The sequence below is a fragment of the Callospermophilus lateralis genome, chromosome 1, assembly GCF_048772815.1.
Source record: "Callospermophilus lateralis isolate mCalLat2 chromosome 1, mCalLat2.hap1, whole genome shotgun sequence".
Lineage (NCBI taxonomy): Eukaryota > Metazoa > Chordata > Mammalia > Rodentia > Sciuridae > Callospermophilus > Callospermophilus lateralis.
The window spans coordinates 62,141,648-62,150,892 of NC_135305.1; positions in this window are offsets into that span (position 1 = coordinate 62,141,648).

Here is a 9,245-nt window from a genome sequence, read left to right on the forward strand (position 1 = left end):
ATCTTTCCTCTGTGAACCAGGAAGCTAGCTAGTTTCAATGGACACCAAAGGCCCAATTTTGCTCTTGGAGTTGCCAGGGTCCTGAGCTGTGAGAACTAAATTTCTGTTGTTTGTAAGCCACTCTATTTAAGGTGTTTTTACTATAACAGTACAAATGGACAAAGATTCTAAATGTAGACTTCAGAGTCCTCTGGCCTTTAGTTTTCTCATATTAAGCACAATGGAACTAAAAACTCAGAAATGGAGCCTGGAGCTTTTGCCTAGGATAAGTTTAAAAAGACAAAATCTGTCATTGAGAACACTGTTTTGAGGTTCAAATCTTGATTCTTACCCTACCATAAATAATTCCTTGGGAATGGATGCCTAAATCCAATGTTAGATAGAAGGAGTATTGCAGTCACCCTACATTGGATGGAGAACCCCCTCCATTAAAATTAGATCTCCTGGAAGTGAAAGCCAGGTCTCATTCAACTCAGTGTCTAGCACAGTTCCTGGAGCATGGTAGGTGCTTAATGAATGTGTGTGCTCATTTCCACCTGATACTGATATAGTCTTGAGTAAATTCCCAAATTAAAGAGGACTATCACTGGATTTGAAACCATTAAAACCTCATTACATTGCCCATAATCGAGTTTCTAGGAGCTCAAAAGTCCACACAGAATAATCTGTGACCCTTGGCATTGTGTTGCTTCAAGGACTGGCTACTCTGAAAGAACTGCCATGGCTGAGCCAATTGGGAGAAGAATCCTCAGTCCTATAAACCCCACACCACCCATGATTGTGAACCTGGCAGCTTCTCTTGCAGACTTTGCCAACTGAGTGCCCAAAATATCATAGAGAGGTCAGAGTTCTCAGAGACCAAGAGATGATCTTTTTTTTTGAAGTTATTATTCCCTGCACTGGAAACTCCATCAAAGAGGGGATTTTGATGTGGTTGCTTTATTTGCTTTGGGGCATTTTCTCATTTTTTGTTTTGTTTTGTCTTGTTGTTTTTGCTTTTTGTGTTGTTTTGTTTTTAACTAAGTTCAAGGCCAAAGAAGTGTATCACCCATAAAGTAACCCCAGGACTTCATGCCAGAGGAATTTCTGACAAAATGAATGGTTTCAAATGCAGCAGCTTGCTGACAAAGTTCCCAGCTTGCAATCTCCCTGGAATCCACAGTCATGGATTAAACCTTTACATAAAAAGCTTCTTATTCTGATGCCTCTGTCTTCTCTATTGTCTACTCCAACCCTAAGAACCCTCTAGGCAGTATAAGCTAATTTGGACAATTGGATGTGGGGTCACACTTAAAAAACTATTCTGTTTTATTCCTTCCAAATACATACTTAAAGAATATAAGGAGAAAGTAGCAAAGTCTTTCTGAAAACTCAAATTCAAAACACAGCGGAAGGAACACAGGAAGTTTTACTGAGTAATTGAAGTGATTACATGCACAGCGCTTTCCCATAATCAGTGATTTTCAAAGGAGGGTAAAGGGTGATTGACAGTGTTGGCCACCCTTGAAACTACCTCCTGATTGGAGGGAATAATTACAAGCAGGGAGAAAGAGACCCAGGGCTCTACATCCCTTTTATTTTCAGATTTAATCTGGGAGAAGAAAGATCATAGTAGAAAATAAAGTTTGGAAGGCTTGGAAATCTTGGGGAATGAGAGGACAGCAGTCCTTGCTGTACTGACCACCCCAGGTTCTCCTCTGTTTTTTTTTTTTTTTTTTTCTATTACTAATTTACTGAGCACCTTGTTTTTGCTCCAGATCATGGGAAGAATCAAAGGAAGTGATGTTATGAAAACCCAATTATGTGAACCATAAATCTACACACAGATATAAGCTGTATTTAGTAATAGTGTGGATACTAACTTTTCCAGAAAAGTAATTAAGGCAAAATGTCAAGCTATGACTTCAGATCTAGCTTGCTGTCTGTTGACTGAAATGCACATCTATTTCCACATATATATGAGATGGAACACCACTGAGGTCAGATGATTTTGAGAACACCAAACTCCAGGAAATCACTGGAAAGCTGCTGGCCTGGGAGAAAATGTCCATGCATCTCTGTCAGTTGTTGGTGCTATGGCCCTTCAGAAGAAGAAGAAGCTGGGCTATTTTCTCATTGTCCTTGTGATGCTTATTCTTTTATCCTGTATCCTGTTAATTTACTGTAGTGCTCCTACCTCTTGATATTTTTCTCTATTTTCCCCAAAACAAAACAAAACAAACAAAAAGACCCAAAACCTGCCAGCTTTCCCCAAGATTTCCAGATTCACATATTTTTTAAATCTCCCCCAGTTGCCTGTAACAACTATCGAAAATTACTATTTAAGTTGCATAATATTTTGTTATCACTAGCTCCATGTGTGAATTTCTTGTATGTCCCAAGAAGCTCATTAGGAAAGTATGGATGTTTTTTGGAGTGCTGATTATAAGAGCCCAGCCTCTGGAATCAGCTTCAGGTGACTTGAATTCTGACTCTTCTGCTTAATTGCCATGATTTGTAAGGAAGGTACTTACCATCTCTACCCTTTATTTTCTTCATCCAATAAAGTGGAAATACTACTAGTTGGATGCTACTATAACAATAATAATATAATTATATATGGTTATTAAAGTATTGAATAAAATAGCAAATTCTCAGTGTTTAGCACAGAGCCCTGCTCGGTATTGAATGCTCAGTAAATCTCAGCTACTGTTACTACACCAGTGTTAAAACGATATTCTCAGGAAAGTCTTACAAAATGGAATTCTGGTGAATAAAAATTAGAATAGGTCTGTGTTCCACATTCTTTCCCAATAAGAAAAATAGAAACTTTTCAGAATGTCACCCATTCACAAAAATGCATTGCCAAAGCCAAATGTGAGGGAAGGAGAAAATTTTGAATGGAACTGGCTAAGCAGAAAGTATATTAGACTAAACAACAAGCTGGGTGATGCAGGCAAATAAGGCATTAAGATGAAAGCATTGGCTTTGGAATTCCTGGTCACCCATGGTCAAGTTGGATGAGCAGAAAGTGATGCAGCCCAGCTGCCTCTCACCCTCTCTTCCATGTTGCAAGCATTCCCCCGACCCCATAGGCTTCATATCAACAGCATTTAGTCTGACCTTTACGGACAGTAGTGGGCTACATAAGTTAATTACAGGTGGCAAAATTTAATTGGTCTAGAAACACGTGCAGAATTTCAATGTTTTTATAGACACAGATGCCCATTTACTCTCAGTGTAGGGACTGGCCCTTAGCTATGCTGTGTGCATTATTATGGTAACAAAGTGATGAACTGTGACACACTCAGCAAAATTTTTGGTTGCTACCAAACAAAAAAATCATATCATTTACAAAATGAAGGAATTTCACAGAGAGTATATACCATGAAGCACCTTAATACGATTCCCCCTTTTGATTATATTAAAGCTTTTTAATCTTGATTATATTAATATCATATCACATTTATTGTGATCATATTAAGGTTTTTTTAATCTTGAACATTTTTCTGATTCAGTTGACTTCATAATGTAAAAAATTATTGGCCATTGGCCTGATACCATCTTATGTGTAAAAATTGCTACTTTAAAAATAATTGTTTTATCTTATATGTGATATATAAGAGCAAAAATACAGAATCCCACTTAAAAAATAATAAGTTATGTAAACTGCATATATAGCTGAAGACTTAGTGATCAAAAGGAAGCACATTTTCCTGGGTTCAGTATATACTGGATATTATTGGGTATACAACAGAGAACTCGAAGAGAGAAAATTGTTCTCCAGTAATTCTTAGTATTTTTAGAAGCCAAAGAATTGTAGGATAGGATTAACATCATAAATTTGTTGAATTCCTTCTATGGCCTGGAACAATTATAATCCTCTGGTATGTTAAAAATACACATATTGGCCAACAGCTAATGAGCTGCTTTTTGTGCTAGAAATTATTCAAAGAACTTCACACATTTAACAATTCAAATAATATAATTAATTGTATATTATATCCCATGATACATATGAGTAAAATAAGGTACAGCTATTCTAAACTCACACAGCTATTAAGTGGCTATAATCCTAGATAATCTATATCAGCAGCCCCATTTTTTACCACAAAAAGAGAAATAGAACAGTACATTTATTTTTGTTAAGGTCTTGGCTGTTTGCTTACAAAAAAGAAAATTGCTTTCTTCTGAAACAATTCCTGTTTATGTTTAAAAGAAAAAAAATTAATCATTACTGATAAAGCTGATTTTTCTCCGGCTCTTAAATCACTCTTGCATTAGTAGTAGATCAGGAAGTCTTGACCTCAACACTTGGCCTTTATATGTGTTCTATTAAAAATTATTTTTTTAACTCAATACTCTAGGGAAGAAAATTTTGAAAAAAGATTCTTCAATTTTTTTTCTCAATTTTTTTCACTACACCAGATGATTTCCCAGACAAATGTTTTTTTGTCCGCTGAAACAATTGAAAACTGTAGCATGAAAAGGTTAAGAAACATGACATGTTCTATTTCATTGGACCTAGAAAAGGTTTAAAAGTCAGGTCTCTTTATTCCTACCCCCAAATTTTACCTACTACCTTTGCTCATGAAATAGTACCATTTGTTTTGTTTTGTTTTTTAATCACAATATAACTTCTGGGTTTTGGCAGTAGTGGGTAACATTTGTGTTCTGTCCCATCCAGTCTCCATCGCCCCCTCCCCCCTCCAGGTGATTTCACTTTCAGGTCCAAGATCTGTGAATCTTCTCCTGAGGGTGAGTTGGAGGGTCTGGGAAATTTTGTCCCTCTGGGTTGACCCTGAGGCACTATAACAAGACGCTTCTCCCTTTTCTGGGGAAACAGCCCTGAGGTACAACTGAACATTTGGCATTCCCCCTGCAGAATCTGTTGAGGCTCCAGCTCTGCAGGTGATTCCTGGAATAGAGACTTTGTTTACCTCACTCTCCTTCCCTACCTCCTCACCACTGTCCCCTGGGGTGCTTCTCTAAGAAATCACTGTTACCTGAATCTTTGTCACAAGGTCTGGATTCTGTGGGAGTTAATCTAAGACAGATGGCATTTATTATTATAAATATTGTTGTTATTATTGTTATAATTCTCGAAACTTCGCTTCCTCTGCAATCCTGTTGACTACTGCAATAATACTGTCCTCATGTATCACATTCTTGCCTTCTCTAGAGATCTGCATTTGGGTTGGCAATTGTTGAGCTCCATCCACATGGACATTTTGAAAGACCCTCCAATGTCCAAAAGAGAAAGCATTGTCTTTTCCATATACATTCAGTGCCTTTCTGTATCTCTCTTATTACAAATTGCTTACAAAACATTAGTCATCATAACTTTTTCCTACTTTCTACCTCTTATATTAAAGCAGTCACCAATACTTGTTTATAGATTTTGTTTTGCAAATAATTACTACTTTTTTTCATTACTATAGAACTATACTAGTTGACATTTTTGTTACCTATTTCTTATGCTACTCTAATAATGCTTTATATTTCTTCATAGTCTCTATTATCTATGATCAATTTTATCCTATTTCAGAGTGATTTTGAAACATAGCCATGCTATTTCATTACCTGAGGAATTCTTAGGGTCTGAGGCACAAGCCTCTTACGAATCCAGCTCTAATCAAAACTTCCAGTCTCATCACATGTCGAATTCCTCCACTTAAGGCAATATTAGGAAGCTTCAAGACTGCACATTACACCTTACAGCAAAGAGTTCCTGGGTGGTCCCTGCTTCTGGAGTATACTTCTCCCAGTTCATCTGCTTCCTACTCACTCTTATAATAAATCAACCCCACGAAATTATCTTCTCTTTCTTCCTCAAAGTAGTTCTTCCCTTCTCTCTGGAAACTAGGACTTGTGCAATAGACTGTCACTTGATTTATCTAGTGTGCTTTGTCTGTCTGGGCTGTTAGCTCCTTGAGGGTAAGGGCTTTATTAATCAGTCATGTATTTTCAGTTTGAAGCACATACTAGATAAACAAAATTTGGGAAAAAATGCTAAATATTTTCTGAATAAAAAGGTGTATATTTTTAAAGTTTTCTACTAATTCTGAGGACCAGGTTTACAGAATTCTGCTAACTTACTTTACTGAATTTAGAAGATTCCATGCCAATTTCAGGAGCTTCTTGACAATTTCCCTAATATGGTTCACCCATAGTCTGTTGGCACTTGATATTCTAAGTTTTCATTGTCTACAAGCAGACAATTATATCTATTTCCCAGATAATGTGTTTAAAAAAACAACAAAAAGAAGACAAAACTCTAGGGCACCACTCCTACCCTCACAACCACAACCACAACAAAACAAAAACAAAACACCTAAGGGACTAATAAGCTCTTATAAATGCAGATGTTACTTTTAGGCACCAAGGAGTAAGAGCAAGAGAAGAAACAACCTTTGATAGTATGTTTATTGGAAGACAATTTCCTGGAGAACAGATTGTCAACTCTATTTAAATAAACCTATCCTTTCATTTTCTGTAAAGCTCTAAGTCAGTGAAAAAAACTTATCTAACTTAAAATGTTAATGTAGATACCATATAGTAGCCTTGCAAAGGACAAAAGGGAAATCTTCAGTGGCAAATAATTACAACAAATTTGTTTAATTCACTGTTTCCTCATAGGTGATCAACAGGTTACTCTAGACTTGGCAGTTTGTAGATTTATTGTAAGCAATTTTTACCTTTTAAAGTAATATTCTTTCATTTAAAATAGATTAAACATTGTAGATTCTGTGTTTTTAAATGCAGTTATGTCTGATAGAACATTATTTTCTTAAAAATATTCTTTGGTTTCATATAAAGTAGAGGTAGATGTATAAATTGCTGTCTGTCTCTCTCTCTAATATGTGTGTGTATATTATTATTATTATTATTATTATTATTATTAATTTGTATTTGCAGTGCTTGGGAATGAACCCAGGGCTGGGCCTTCTTCATGCTAGGCAAGCGCATTACCACTGAGCTATACCCCAATGCTATAAATATCTACATACACACTTTCTTAAGTCTAAGTGCATGGAAGCATTTAAAACTTTCAGATTTAAATACTAATATACTTAACCATTAAAACATACACAATAACACACTTTTCCTTTATAAAATTTCATGATAAATTTTGATCTCCCTAAGTAATACTTTGAAGAATTTCATTTCTTTGTTACATGAAAAGCAAAAGTATTTGGCTATAATACAGATTGTTCAGTTAAATTCATGAGATGATTCAAACGATTAGAAATTTTATTTAATTTGTACTTAATGAAAATGTACATGTAGCTTAGAAAATAGTCAAAGCACATATGTTTACCTTAGAAAAAGTGTTTAATTTTGATGTCTGAGAAAAATGAGTGGAAGATATTTACTTCATTGTGTATAGCCTTGTACTGAAAGGGTTAATAACAGATTTCCATTAATTAGTCAATGGCTAAATAGAATCATTGTACGGAATTTTAAATCCACTAAACCAAGGTGGGTTAGGAACTCTCAAGCTCCAAAATGTGAAACCAAAATGTAAATAAAAGATCAAAGACTTTACACAGCTGGCCATGGTGGCCCCTCAATTCACACCAGGCCTCATTGAGCAGTTAGCAAAATCATGTTTAATGGCTATGCTGAGTGTCAATGTCACCCTGAAAGCAGTGTAGGCTGGAGATAAGGGAGGGAGAATGGAAACTGGGTTATGAAGAAGAGAAGCTGAAAATATCAGCAAAAGTTCTAGAAACATTTGCTCACTAAAGAAGAGTGATTTTGGTTTTAAAAATTTATTCTGTGGTTAATGAGCAGATTCATTTTGCAGACAACAGCTCTAAACTATTTTTTTAATTAGTACACATTTTGATTTTTAAACCAAATACAAGACACTATCAAGTAACCTTAAACAAAATTTGACATACTAACTACATTATTCATTACTCTCTATCAGGCATGCAAATCCCAAGTCAGTTGCTGGGATGAAGATTAAACTATGTCATGCTTACATAAAATTCCTTTTTTGTAGAGAATCTTCATTCATGGAACCATCTCAAACAACGTGGTGATAAATATGAATTGAATTCTTCCAGAATGAGATTATTACATAGAGCAATAATGGGTGGGTCTGACGGTTTAAGAAATAGACCATCCCCCACCCCTTCTCTTTATTATGCCCTTTAAAGTCTGTCTATAATACATCTGGTGTTTGTTCTCCTAGACTGAAAATAACTAGTAGACCACCAGTAATTTAAATTGTACCCTGTTCCAAGGATATTTGACATGTGGTCCCTTTGGAAGAACTAATGCAAAAAACTGGCTTTAACCCTGGAAATAAGGTTACTATGGACTAACAGAAGGTTGCAATTAACTAATATCAAGAAGGTTAACCTGCAAATTTCTCTCTCAAATACATACTAATCTCATTTGTAAGCCATTTTATGCAGTTACAGAGAATGAAATAATAAGGGTTATAATGTTTAATTTTAAATTTGGTTTCTTTTCTCCAAAAAGAAAAATCAGAAGGAAATGTCACATTAAGTTAATAGTTACCAGTCTACCAAAGAACACACACATAGTGGATTTATTCAATGCTTATAGATAAATAATAGAGAAAGAAGGACACACACAATATGCACAATAAAACATGGAGATTTCTTCAGAAGACCATATTTAAAGGAAATAAAAATTTATGCTTTAAGATCTTCCTCCCTCATTCCCCATCACTATAATTTTCTGGTAGAGAAGGGAAAAAGGATGGGTGCATTGGAATAATAGAAGATGAAGGATTAGAAACTGTATGATTTAAGCAACTGAACACTTCCTAGATAGATCACCAAGGTGACTTGCTGCGGTGTGTGCAGCCAGTTCCTGGAAAATGTGAACTAGAAATCTGTTTTCCTGATTCAAAGTCCAGAACACTTTTTTACAATACCATAGTGTCTCTCATAAACTATTCTGCATGTAGCTCCATAACTGATAAAATGTGGGCATACTTAAATAGAAGGTTAAAATATTAGAATATAAAACTCTCTGTGACAATTATTTTAAATTCTTGTGTTAAAAGTTCCACTTTAGTATATACATTTTAAATGGAGAAAAGGGACAATGAGTGATATATCTAAATAGAGAAAGTAATCTCTTTATTTGCATTGTAATATGATAACAGAACTAGATAACAGAACTAGATCAGGTGCCATTTAACACTTTCCCATAGTTCTAAAGAATTATTTCAATTTCATATTCACTATTCCTCCATTCAAATATTAAATAGTAATACATAG